This window comes from Pleurodeles waltl, chromosome 8 (assembly GCF_031143425.1).
Source record: "Pleurodeles waltl isolate 20211129_DDA chromosome 8, aPleWal1.hap1.20221129, whole genome shotgun sequence".
In the NCBI taxonomy this organism is placed as follows: domain Eukaryota; kingdom Metazoa; phylum Chordata; class Amphibia; order Caudata; family Salamandridae; genus Pleurodeles; species Pleurodeles waltl.
Genome location: NC_090447.1, coordinates 1,428,593,554 through 1,428,607,201, shown reverse-complemented (window position 1 = coordinate 1,428,607,201; position 13,648 = coordinate 1,428,593,554). Strand labels below are relative to the sequence as shown.

General features: G+C 39.6%; 1 protein-coding gene across 5 annotated transcripts in view; it reads left to right on the top strand.

Annotated features, from left to right (window-relative positions):
- The window catches only part of ERG (ETS transcription factor ERG), a 651,652-nt gene that overhangs the window by 197,954 nt on the left and 440,050 nt on the right, over positions 1-13,648 (top strand). For all 5 annotated transcript variants that reach the window (XM_069202563.1, XM_069202562.1, XM_069202564.1 and 2 more), the window contains exon 2: positions 828-947. The gene's annotated coding sequence lies outside the window, so the exon portion shown is untranslated. The remainder of the gene's footprint in view (positions 1-827; positions 948-13,648) is intronic.

Sequence of the window (13,648 nt, the reverse complement as noted above, 5' to 3'; positions counted from 1 at the left end):
TTGCTGGCAATTGACGTCATATTTCATTGACTTCATTGTGAGCGACAATCATAGAGAGAGAGAGAAAGAAAGGGAAAGTTTGTGTGTTTGTGTGTGTGTGTGTCTGTGTCCATGTGTGGCTATATAACTGCTTCTCTGTGTGACTATATGTGCATGTATGTTTCTGTGTATACACACACATCCATCTGGGCATTGTTAGAATTAATATGGGTGCCTGTATGTATGGTCTCTTTATTCTGCATCTAAACACAACACACTATAACATGCAGTCATTACAACAAAAAACACATGAACCTCAAACTAGCCAGTTTTATTGGCTTTACCAATGCTTGTTTATAAAAGATACTGAATCGCCAGTTGCCCCTGAGGTGGAAATTTATTTTGTCTCTCATTTGCTGATTGTATTCATTTAGGGTCATAGTTACGAGCCCCTTGCACTGCCGCTGCATCACAGTTTGTGACACAACAGTGGCTCAAACCTTGAAATCATATCTATGAGGCCATGCAAAGCCACTTTGCATAGCTTTGAATGGCCTCATAGATATAGAGTAAGGCAAGGCAGTGCAACTCGTGTCCTTTCCTGCACAAAAACAATCCTGCCTACAACACAGCAGTGCAACAAAAGCCCCTAAATATGCGCCTTAAAATAACTATAGTAAAACATTGTGAAGTGATGGTAATCCATGGTTTAAAAAATGAGATCATCATTTTTGGGTAGATGACAATATAAGAGTTTGGAGAGTTAAAAGTAATTTTTTATTATTTGGTAGTCCTTGCATGGGCAAGCCCTGTAGATGTTTCTGACAGGTTTACAATTTTTATTCTAGACACTTCTCCAAGATTACCTGAGAACAGAAAATCTATGCCAGAAAAATCCAAACTGCTTATATTCGAGGACTTGGCTTCAAGGTCACCGTGCGGTCCCAGAGAATAATCTTCTAGAGCAGGTGAAGTAGATTAAATCTTTTTTTTGTTAAATGTGCTCAAGTGGATTGGAAAATGTTTTATGCTCTATTTGTACACAGACTGGTTCCTTTATACTTACTTACATGATAAGATTTTATATGTTGTGTCTTACATGCCAACATTTTGAAATGGGAAAGGGGTGGTCGGGGAGGAATTATTGCCTCCAATGTCTAGCATTGAAACAGAGGCAATTTTAGGCAGAAAACAGTTAAAAGACAGTGGTTCATGGCCTTGGAAATTGTGAGTCACCTGCCTGAAACGATCCTGTTGGCATGTATAGTTGTGCATATGTATTTTTTTTTTTATATTGGGGCAGATTTAAGAAAAATGGCACTGCACCTAGTGCTGCAGCACTTTTCTTCTGCCCTTATCGGCCCCCCTAACGCCACCATGTGTGCATCGTATCTAAGATACGGTGCACCATGGCAGTAGTTTGGGAACTAGTGTCAACATTTCTGATGCTAGTTCGGAGCTTTGCAGGAGTAGCGTCACAAATGTTGATGCTACTCCTGCAAAGCCCATTGAGGCCCATTGTAAGCAATGGTGTGCCTCCTTTGAACGCTTGCTCTAAGCAGGCGTTAAAAGTGCCAAAAACATGACGCAAAGAAATCTCTTAGATTCCTTTGTGACATTTTTCCGGCCCCCCTAACGGTGAAACGCTCCCTTTGCATACGTTATGCCTGGCGCAGGCATAATGTAGCGCAAAGGGTTACAAAGTGGCACAATGCATGCATTGCGCCACTTTGTAAATGTGGCGCAGCGATTTTGGGCTCATTGGGCCACATTAGCATTAAAAAAATGACGGTAATATGCGCAAGAAGGCGCTATGGGCTTTTAAATCTGCCCCATTGTTTTTTTTGCACAGTCTATTGTTCATGCTCTCAAACACCTGTCACTACATTAGATACGCTAGGAATAATTACTGAAAACCAAGGCACAGCAAATGCCCTTGAGACCCTAGAAATCTGGACATTTGAAAAGATCATTAATTTGATGAATGCAAAATAATCAAAAGAAGCAGTGCAGTGCGTAAATGTTGACCTGTGGCACGCGTTGTGCTTCCGGTGACGCCATTCCACCCACTTAATCACTTCCTTTCACCATATGCCGCAGAGAAAAGAGTGCACAAAGGAGATAAAACGGTTGACAATTAATGCTTAATGACCTCGAACTCCTCGAAAGAGGGCATTTGTTAGTCTAAGCGTGCAGCTAAAGTCGTAAACAATGGCAGTGGGAGAAGGGTATCATTAAACCTCCAGAAAAAGAAAGGCATGAGAAGGTGCTGTGTCACTGCTCTGTGGCTCCTTCCAACTTGTGAGATATTTTTGGGCCAGAGAGATTCTTTCTGAGCACAGCCTGCAATTACTGCCCGAAGCAACACTGAGCGGGATTTATATTTGGCAGGACGTTTCAATCTCAAGTCTTAAAATCGTCAGCAAATGTTAGTTTTTGTTCAAAGAAAAGCCTTTGAAGTGTAAATGAAATCCCAGATGGAGGGAGAAAAACAATCTGCTCGTGAAGAAAGCAGAGGAAATCATTGTGAGTTATAGCACCTACCGGAACTGACAGTTACAGGGTCAGAAGGAAACTTTAGGTGACACACACTACAGGTGGTGGGCACAACACAGGAAGAGGGAAGGTTTAGACTCTGGGGGTCTCCTGCACTGCCCTTGTACCAAGAATTAGGCTTCACCCACCTCTCTCAATTTATAACTCCCACTGCCCTCACTGCTTTCTTTGCAATAAACATTTTATAGTCAATTAAAATGTGTATTTACCTGTCCATTGGCCCACAGTGCCACAGATGCAAATAATATAGATAGGTGAGGTATTGTGTGTACTGTAATTTTACGGTTGCTTGGTTTGATTTTTTTTGACAATGTTGCCTCGGCCCTTCACCATTACAAGAGCAACAATAGAACGAGTGTCATTGTGATGGGTAATAATATGTATTAGAACACTGGAATGTTGCGAGCTCCATTGGAGACAAAGGAGTGCTCAGGGCTTTTGCTGGCTGATAAAAGCTCAGAGCGTCAACATTCCAATGTTCTTTGTTCACAGCAATAGCTATGAACAAAGGCCTCTCAGAGGCCGAGGGGATTTGATCCCCCTTGCGCTCCGCGAGGAATTTGTTTTATTTATCAGAACATGCTGCCCACTTGTGGCGGAATGTTCTAATAGCTTTATAGCCTTCCGTAGCTGGGCTATGCTGGCAATTAAAGTTCTGCTCTCTTGAATGCTGGAGTGGGCCTTTATTGGCCGATATAGCCCGCTACGGCGGGCTCTAAGGCTATATTAGAAGATTGGAATGTTGAGATCACCACTTAAGACTTTGAAGCAGATCATGGCAAATAATGCCTGGAAAACGTTCTGCTCCAACATTCCAATGCTGGCCTTTTTGTTTCTCACTGCATAGTTTAGAACATTTTACCCTGAGAGGGTGGAAATTCCTAATACCGTTATAGCCTATCTGGCTTAGGCTATACGAATTATTAAAGATCCTCGGCCTCGTTATAGGGGTTTGTGCGTTTAACACATCTTATAGACCTCTGCAGCAGGCTATAATGCTTACCTAGAACATTGGAATGTTGGGAGGTCCATTAAAGACTATGAAATGGCTCTGAGCTAAAAATGGCTGGTATAGACCTTTTGCTATGCTGCAATGCTTTTGTTTTTGTTGCTCTTGTTTAGTTTAGAGCATTGTTACCTCTGTGGTTGGAATTTTCTAATAACATGAAAGCCCTTCTACTTTAGGTATACGGTTGTTAAAGGCTCTTTCCCTTATCAATAGGCCTTCACTTGCACCTCGCTTATGCATTTAGCAACTATTTTCCCATAGCAGTGGGCTATCATGATTAAATATACTTGAAGCATCGATAGACAATTCAGATTGTATGGTGTCACAAAAATCATAAATGCAAAAAGGGTCAACACTGAAAGCTGCACCTCTGATTCTTTGAGGAGCAAACCCCTCCTCACAAATCTTCCTGTTCAAGTAGATAAAGGATGTATGCTGGTCAAGAGTTGTTAGTGGGAAGTGCACACAAGAGGAGGCCCTCAAACAGCGTGGTCCACAGAATCCATTCCTGTTCATGGGTTCTAAGCAGCCAATCAGTGTGAATGAATTAGATTTCATTATCTTAGACGTATGAATGACATAATGTGCACCAATAACAATGCTTCATAGAGGAGTTAGTGTACCTGGATGCACAATTTTCCCCTGCCTGAATTCTGCACCAGGTCATAACGTGAATCGTGGGAGGGAGTGAAGGGAGAGGGGAGCGTCTGACATATTCATTTCTGAAAGAGAGCTGCATTTGACCCTTTTCCTGCCACAACCTTGGGCCCAACTCTCATGCGTACATTTTTGTGGGTGGTTTATTAGCATGTGTGCAGATAAATTTGCATTTGGGAAGATTATTTTTAAAAAGTAAGTAATTTGAAGAATGGTCTGTTTTCCAAGCTATGCGTTTTGCTAGTTTGAAAGAATTATTTGCAAAGAAAGATCAAAATATTTTAGGGGACTTTCAAACGTTAAAAAGCGTAATTAATGTATCATTTGCTGATTTTCAAACATGACTCTAATGAGAAAAACCTAAAGCTGATTGGGTATGTTTGTCAATTATACTATTCCTATAGTCCAGTATTTGTTACAGTTTATGTGCATCAGTGATTTTCTAACATGTTCAATAGGGCATGCACTACTTTTCTATAACTGCACCCTCCATCCATACCCTCCATTAAATGCAGTGCTGACACAGACATTCTACAGGAGCATTATATTTGTTTCACATGCCTATCTTTTTGCAATAACAATTTAAAAAGTTAAATACCTTCAGGAAAAAAACACAAGAACTGGGAAAGAAAAACAAAGGAAGTAGAATTGATAGCTCATAGTGTGTTTACTCTAGTTCTGGACTTTTTAGATTTAAGTGGTTAGCCAGAGCCTTTCCTACATTATCCAGTTCTAGATTACCTTTAGATTGTATTGCCAGATAGAGTGACTGCTATGTTTGCCAACTTATGGAGTTTACGGTTTCTAGTGTTTAGACATCAGAGATGGAACATATAAGAAACTCCTTTTTTCTTTTATGTTTTTGTACACTAGTTCTAGTTGGAAAACGGGCCCTTTAACTGGCTGATAGCTGTTTCTTGATCATGAAATACTAGCCCAACCTCCCCTTGGTTAGTCCTTCATTTGCCTGGTTGTTTTAACCTTTTTTGTTTTGATAAAATAGAGCCTTATGACTTACCCAGTTAGGGATCTATGGAGTCTGAGGGTGGTTTTAGGAGATCATGCTGAACACATATTTGGAGATGGAAATCCTCAAAAAGACAAGGTACAATTCTCGTACAAGGACGTTTTGCCTTTCAATGGACTATGTAAGGTGCTGTCAAACAATGACAAAAGCCAAATAGTCATAGTGATTTGCTGTACTTGAAAAATTAGTCTGTGGAGGAAAAGAAAGCCTAGGCAGGCAAATAGAATTAGTATTTTGGCAGTGTGTTACACAGTATCTTCTTTATAGTATATAAGAGACTTTTTGGACACCTTTTTCCTTGTCAAGTGCAAATACACTGATTTATGCCACTTCTTTTTGTGTGGATGTGGAACACAATAACTGTGTGACATTCGTCAGTGAGTGCCACTGATCTGACACTGCATACATATACAGCACGGATGTTACAAATGTAATATTAAAAAAATCTTATGCAAATAAACCCCTGATATTTGTCTGTAACTTGATTCAGGGTATGCTTTACTACCTTTATACACCCTTTAATGTAATATAATTAATTTGGTTTTCTTCGTTGGATTTGTCTGATACCAACGCTGTGTCATCTTCCTCTCTTTTTCTAAAACTATTCTTTTGGGAACTTATTTAGTAATTATAGAACTTAAAATAGTATGCCTGAAATACACAGATGAAATTCAAACATCCTAGTGGTCTGGTAAGCTCTAAAAACTCACCAATTCATACTACTGAAACTTCATAATTAATAGACCCGTCCCTTTTATATTATTGAAGCAGCTAGATCATTGGTTCCTCATAGTTTTGTATTTATAGATTTATACATGTGGAGTCTGAGCCTCTGTATTGTTACCTGTTTCTGTGTATCCTGTTGTTCAATGTGAAGTGCTCCACTATATGCATTTTATAAATATTATAATATTAGTAATAATATAACGGATAAAGTCCCCCCTATTGTACATTATAAGGATATTGCAAGTCACAGAGGAGTTTCATAACCATCTAGAGGAACAAGGAAAAAGACTGAGTTCCTTTATAAGGTTGTGGAACTGCATGGTGACTTGCAATATCCTTATCATGTACGCCAGGGGGTACTTTATTCCATATAATACATGTTCACATCATCACCTTTCACACAAACTACTTAAAACCTTGGTGTGTAGCTCTTTAATATGAAAGAATTAGCATGTTTACAAACATGAAGAATACAAATAAAACCTCTGGTGCAAAATTAAACACATCAAAGACCTGTTAGTTTTATTAGAAACAGTTCAGTAGAATTCAGTTTTTTAAACAAATCTGCACTAATTTGGAATGTACAGAAACATGCAGACAGATTCAAGCTTTTCTCTGTCAACAATTGCAAAAAAAAAACTATTCTCTCTGCTTGTCATTGCCAGCTAAAAACAGAGCAGAAGAAAGAAAAGCAGTGTTCTGTTTTTGTTGTTTTAAATTGCTGCTTCAGTTATACCCCGTTATCTGACCTACCTTTCACCTCAGCTGCTGGATCTGGCAGCAAGCATTGTGACATCAGAACTCAATTGCAGTATTTGAATGAATGAACAAATGAATAATTTATTGTGCAGATAATAACATTCAAAACAATTAAAACAGAAAGAAAAAGAACAATCAGAGATACATTTATAATCGAAAAATAAACTCATACTAAAAGCACTCCATAATTTAAACGCACATACCATAATAAAAATAACATACCTGCGTAATAGTACAGTATAAAACCTTTGATGGGAATAAAAATAAAGCCAGACCATCATAGCACAGAACCCCACATGATACATAATAACAAAAGGGGCTCACAGTACACAAGCCCTAATGTGCTTTATTGCATTGAATGATCGTTAAGTTAGATACCAGTGATGGTCGGAGCCCTAGACACAACGTTGAAGCTCAACAACCTAACGAATAACAAACCAATGAGGCAAGAGCGTGGGAAAATTCCAATCATACTTAACCACTGATCTCAGTGCCCCTAACTTTGGTTTGGGCGATTTTAATGAATTTAGTCAATAACACATTCAGCATTAAATTAGCTGGATCCAGGGACTTAATAATGGCCTGTCGTCAGGAGCGAATTCCCAGTTCATTACATTTACTCCTAAGCAGAGATCTACGTTCCTTAAGTAGAGCTGGACACAAACAGATCACATGTTCAATAGTTTCCTCCGCATTATCACAACCTCTTCACATCACACAGGAGTTAACCGCCATAGGGGTATATGTTTCAAGAAACCCCAATCACCCATCCTTAAAGCCATAAAGGCCTCTTTCAAACGAAACCCATTGGAACAGGAGAAGTAGCTAGATGAAGTGCCTGGCTTAAAGGAATTAATTACTGACCAGGCATGCTTGCGTTTAGCAAGGAGGGAGTGATCCAAAAGGTACTAGTGTAGTAGTATGATCTTTTAAACACCTAGTTTAAACAGGGACTGGGGGGTTGCTTGCCTAAAGGTCATCGGCTTCCAGTCGCCGTTTACATTCAACCAAAAAATGGGAGTGACATCCCTTCGTTTTTGACGCACTGATTTCATGCCACAAAACTGCCTCCAGGCAACCTTCCTTGTTCCGACGCAGCTTATGATAGAGCTTCAGAAAAGCGCCGGCACCAACTGCCAGCTGATCCAGAAGCCCAAATTCCAACCGTACCTGCGCGGGTGAAGCGAGATGCAGTACATGGAAGTAGATCTTATTTACCAGCCTGTTTAATAAGCAAGAGCCCTTGCCCAACACAATTTCCTTACCATAGGACAAGGAGGGGATAATCTTTGCTCTCATAACTTCCATTAGGAGAGGAAAGTTCAGCCCCTTTAAAACTTTGAATAGTTTAGAAAAGGCTACCTGCAATGCCACAGCTTTGAGTTCAATCTCCTTCTTATGCTTAACAAAGCTGCCCCTAAAGTCGAAGTGCGCCCCTAAATATTTGTAAGACTGGTCTGAAACGAGTTTACTACTCTTGTAATACCAACTGGATCCCAAATGTTTTTTTCTTCCGAAGGAGACCACTTTAGTTTTAAGCAAATTAACTTCTAATTGATTCATGGGAGTATGGGATGCAAGCTGGTTAAGCAGCCGTCGAAGGCCAATCTTAGTATAACTGAACATTGCAAGATCATCAGGGTAAAACAAATGGCTAAACCTAAGACCACATATCTGAGGGGAATGAGCGTTAACAGTGTCACCAGACGATGAGAAATCTGCAATGAACAGATTGAAAAGTAGGGGCGCAGGCACGCAAACCTGTTTCACACCACGACTAGTGAACATTTTTCTGGAGAGAGAGCACCCATCGCCAAGTTTAATATGGACCCAACTATCTGTATGTAGTTCCATAATGGCACCCAGGAGAACTGGAGGAATACCCCAGTTTTGTAGTTTGGCCCACAAAGCACTCCTAGGGATACAGTCAAACGCTGCCTTGAAGTCAACAAAACAGCAATGCAGCGCTAAGCCTGATAGAATCGCCCTGTCAATCAAAATAGAAAGGGCTAATAAGTTTGTCAATATGCCTGAAACAGTCGAGAACTCAACTGCAGTAACTTAGCGGAGTTCTGACGTCTTTTCTTTATAATCAGGGACTGAGTGCATCCCTAGTCACTGATTACAAAATTAGAGACATTCATTTTTACAAGGATTACAGAATCCCATGTGTTATAATAATAATATTCATAAGAATCATAATGATGATGATGATAATAATGGTAACAATAGTAGTAATAATAGTGATTATTATTATTTTGTTGTTGCTGTTATTCTTTTTATTATTATATTATTGTGGTTATTGAAATAATAATAATAATAATGATAATTATTATAACAACGCTAATAATAATTATAAAACTAAATATAAGTTATCATTATTATTGTTAGCATTATTATTATTATTCAAAGATTAATGCGCAACAGGATTGGTCAGATGGATCAGTACATTTGCATACAACATTCTCTGGCTCAACCTGGTGACCCTGGGCTCAACTAGCTTGCCGAAAAAAATCCTATACAGGACAATGGGACAGATTTACGTACATTGAATTTGGGAGAAATGGCCGCAATTTGCATACTGACTTTTATCAAATCTAAAAGTGTTTTGTGAGGCGATCTATGTACTAATAGGCCAGTTCACAATTTTTTTTAAATTGCAGTGGATAGCAATTCAACCTAGCTCATTAATATTAATGTTGTAGTTCATAAATTGCGACCCACTACAAGTCGCTGCCATCACAGGTACGGTGACCTGCTGGGTAGGCAGACAATCATTTTTTTTAATGCAGCCCATTTTCTTTAAACGAAAACGTGAAGTGTTTATAAAACAAAGGGGAAAAGTTTATAAAACTATTTTCTAGGATTATTTTCAAGAGTAGGCAGTGATCCAATGGACCACTGCCTACTCTTAAAAACGATATCTGGACCATCCAGAAAGGAAAATGGGTCCCCTGGCCTCACCTTCCCATTTGCAAATGGATTACCACTGCCTTTGAGGTGTTGTTAAAATAGCAACGTTTTGCGATTGCATTTCGTCACAAAACATTAATACATATAATAATAAGGAATCACTATTTGGAAGGAACGCCCTAAACACACCTCTTCCAAATGAGATTTGGTAACTATAAATCTTTTTAGTACATGTGGAAATCACAATTCCTGTGGTAAACCCTGCGATTTACTGAATGACAGAGTTTGAGATAAGAAAATACATCAGTACATTTGGCCAGAGATTCCGAGTCTGGTGATAATCTTTTTTCAGGAGCAAACTTTTGTTTGTAGCCAAAATGTTGTGAGAATTGTGGCATAAATTGAGCATCCTAAAAGTTGGCGATTGTCATTAGGTCAAATATGGCACAAAGTTGGTCACATGGGCTGTCTGCCAACCTGAAGAAGCAAATAACAGGGACTGCTTACATGATATACTCATGTAAAAAAAGAATGAGTCACACATTTTGAACCCAGTAAATATAGAAGGCTGAGCAATTGGTATTTATCAAGTGTGCAATTTGTACCTAGCATACAGTGACAATTGTACAGCCCTCAGGACCTAATTTGTCAGCTATGAGATGCCATTATGGGGTCTGTCAAGAAGAACAGAGAATTGACTCTGTTTTTTTAAAGGGAGAACAACACTACAACCAGTGGCATAACAAAACTTGAGAGGGCCCCCTGCAAAGTACATGGAGGGACCTTCCACCGTCCTTATTTAGGAGCTCTCAGGCCCGGGTTCTGTGCTGAGGGGGGCCCCTGGAGCTCGGGGCCCCCCGCACCGCAATGGCTGAGGGGATCTTTGTTACACCACTGACTACAACAAGCTGCATTTTTCACAACCGACACTGTCGATGTTAAATGTCAAGCCCACTATTTCTTCTGATTAAAGCGCCTTGTGGGCGATGACTTTGAAAATGGTTGGAAAAGTTTCTGTTGGCACAGCTCCTTGACTTTAAAATAAAAAAGGCTTAGGATATGAAAGTATGATTAATGATGACTTATATCCTCAACATGTGCTTTACTACAGCAGACGGTGCTTCTATTTTTAAGTATTCTAGACTTTTTCATTAATTAAAAAAAGGCTTATTCCCTTCTGGAGATAAAAATCTATTTGCAACATGTATATATGCCTAGCTTTTGCACAGCCGTCCCCACGCGTCTCTGCTTGCTTGATAGAGAAGCTACTTCCCAGTGCTGCATGTAACACAAGACTGCACTTATGAAAAACCACACACTTGCTTCATTCACACCGCATGATGTTTGTACAGCTGTATCATTTCTCAAAATGTTCATAAGTCGGTAATGCAGGTGCCAGGACTTGGTCATGGAATCAAAAGCAGTACAATAATAGACGTATATGATGGACACTTAACAGGGATTCAAAATTCTGATATCACGGAACTGCAAAGAGAGCATTTTTAAAATCTGTTTATTAAGTGGGATTTGCAGAATGCCATTTTCTTTCCATGCTTTAAAAGTGGGTTGCAAGTATCACCCATTCGCTGAGTAGCTTTCTGTATTAGCTTTGGACTTCATTGTACAATGTATTTGTTGTGGTGTCCTGCTTTCACTTATTTAACCAGAAACAACAGACTGGTCTGAGTGTTGGAGGAAGGGGGTCGGGAGGATGGAGGTGCACATCCTGGCTCTTGTGCATAGCATCAAAGAGCACATCGGAACATTTTCAGTTAGATGAGCTTTATAAAAAGTCTAAAGCGGGGTACGGTTGTGTGAGTAGTGAAGTGCCCACATGATCACACCCAATTGAGAAGTTTGAACACTCACTCACGACTTAATTATAGTTATTATAAACATAATTACATTTCTTCGGGTGTTGGATGATGTGGAGTTGGGAGTATTGAAATGGCCTTCTCATATTCAGTATGTGGAATTTAAGGATCCCTCTGGTGCCACGGGAAGAGAAGTGGGTTTGTGGGTACAGCTGTTGACTTTGGAGCTTGGGAGCCAGGTTCAAATTCTGCTGCCATCTTCTCTTCCTGTACATTAAAAAATGGGTAACATGTTCTAGGGCTCACGTAAATCACTCTAATGCCCCTGGGTCAGGTGACCACTATAACACTGTACAAAAAACAAGCAACAGTGATGCCAACTGGTCTGACATAGATGCAAGCCTTTTACCTATGTCAATGTGTTTTTTTTAAATGGTTTTTGAAAACTTTATTGTTGTGGAAGCTGGCAGGCCCCGATCAAACAAATAAAAATGGCTAAAAGCAGGAAAAGGTTTTTGGTCTCAAAAAGCATGCATTGCCATTTTAGTCCCTAACATTTAAGAGAACCCATGTGTGTACAGATGTTCCTTTTGGAAAGGGCAGAATTCCCTCACTCAAAGTGAAGTTAGGCAGTGGCTGAAGTGGGTTGACCGACTGTGAATCGTGAACTGTGAATGTGAATGGCATAATAACAGACCGATTGATTAAGAAGGCTGGCTGAAAGTTCCTATAAGTATATCATACGTATAACTTTAGTAAAAGCAAAAGGTCTTGGCTAATGTCACACTTACCAAGTAACACAAAGTGGAGTATGCCACGCGGTAGATCACTTAAGGTAGACAAATAGTTTTCAGAGATGCTCAATATAAGCAAATAACTGCTGGCTCAATCAACACAGAATAGGGGGAATGCTTTCTTTCCATTCCTTATTCTTTGTATATTGGTGGTCAGCCTTCTGTGTTTAATCTATCTTCAGGTTACAGTGATTCGAATCCAATAGTACAGTTCATCTCCATCACTAAGAATCACATTTTCAAGTAGGGCACATTACAACTAAAAAAGGAGATATTTTAAGTATACATGCCTACTGACAACAAACCGTTGGCAGTAAAACTATTCAAGATTCTAAGCCTACTGCACAATTTATTTATAACAACCACTAGTAGCAGTTAACCTCCTGGGCCCCACAATATGGGAATAGAATATGCAATACCAACATCATAGTGGGAGATGTAGAGAAATAAATTGGGCCAATTTATTTTACACAATAAATTGCATTTCAGTTCAGCAAGTTTCTTGCAGGAGAAATCATTCCCTAGGTGTCAGTCTGGAGCATTTTTTTCCTTTTTTGATAAAAGGTGCAGCTCTGAGAAGCGCCCCTATGAAGGCTCTTATAGTTCTCATGAATTGTATGAAAAAGTGACGTTGATTGTGAAAAATGTGGACAATTCCCTCTCTAATTAGTTCCACGTGAGATTTTCATTGTATAAATAGATTAATCAGTTTCTAAACCGTCTCTCTGGTAGTGTTGGGAAGATTCAATTATGACCTTATTTTGCGGCATAATGCTAGACCTGGTTTTCATGCATAAGTCTAGAGTAGTGGAATTATAAGTCAAATTAATAAAATTAAATATATATAAAATAACATAATGGTGTAACAGACATAGGAGGACTTAACGAAACGTTTTTAAGCCACTCGAGGATTAAGATGACCCTATTCTAAGATGACCACCACGCAAACTTGCATCCGCGGGGCAGAACAGCCCATTCCAGTTCCCTGATTGACCACAGAAGAAATGTTTTTTAAAGTGTTGAACGAAGGTGATGCAGAAAGTAAATGTGTGGAAGCTTACTGGTGCCTGTGAGTCAGTGCTAGGCAGGAATAGATGAGAATAAATAATGGAAAATTAAACAGAAAAAGAAAACTGAGCAGACATCAAGACAAAGTCTGAGGGTGATAGAGCAAGAGCCGATAGCTAAGCCTGGACAGGACAGAGCCAGCACAACGTTTCCTTTTATGGGCGAGTGCAAAGCGCTCCGTCCCCTGTAGTAATCTCTCTTTGGGCTTCCAACCACGCCCATGTCACGTCAGTCACTTTCATTGGTTCATAGGCTTGCCTTTTCAAATCCGCTTGCGTTCATTTGTGAAAGGCATGCATACGTCATGCCCTTTCCGGTGTTTCACTACACAGCACCGGTAAACTAC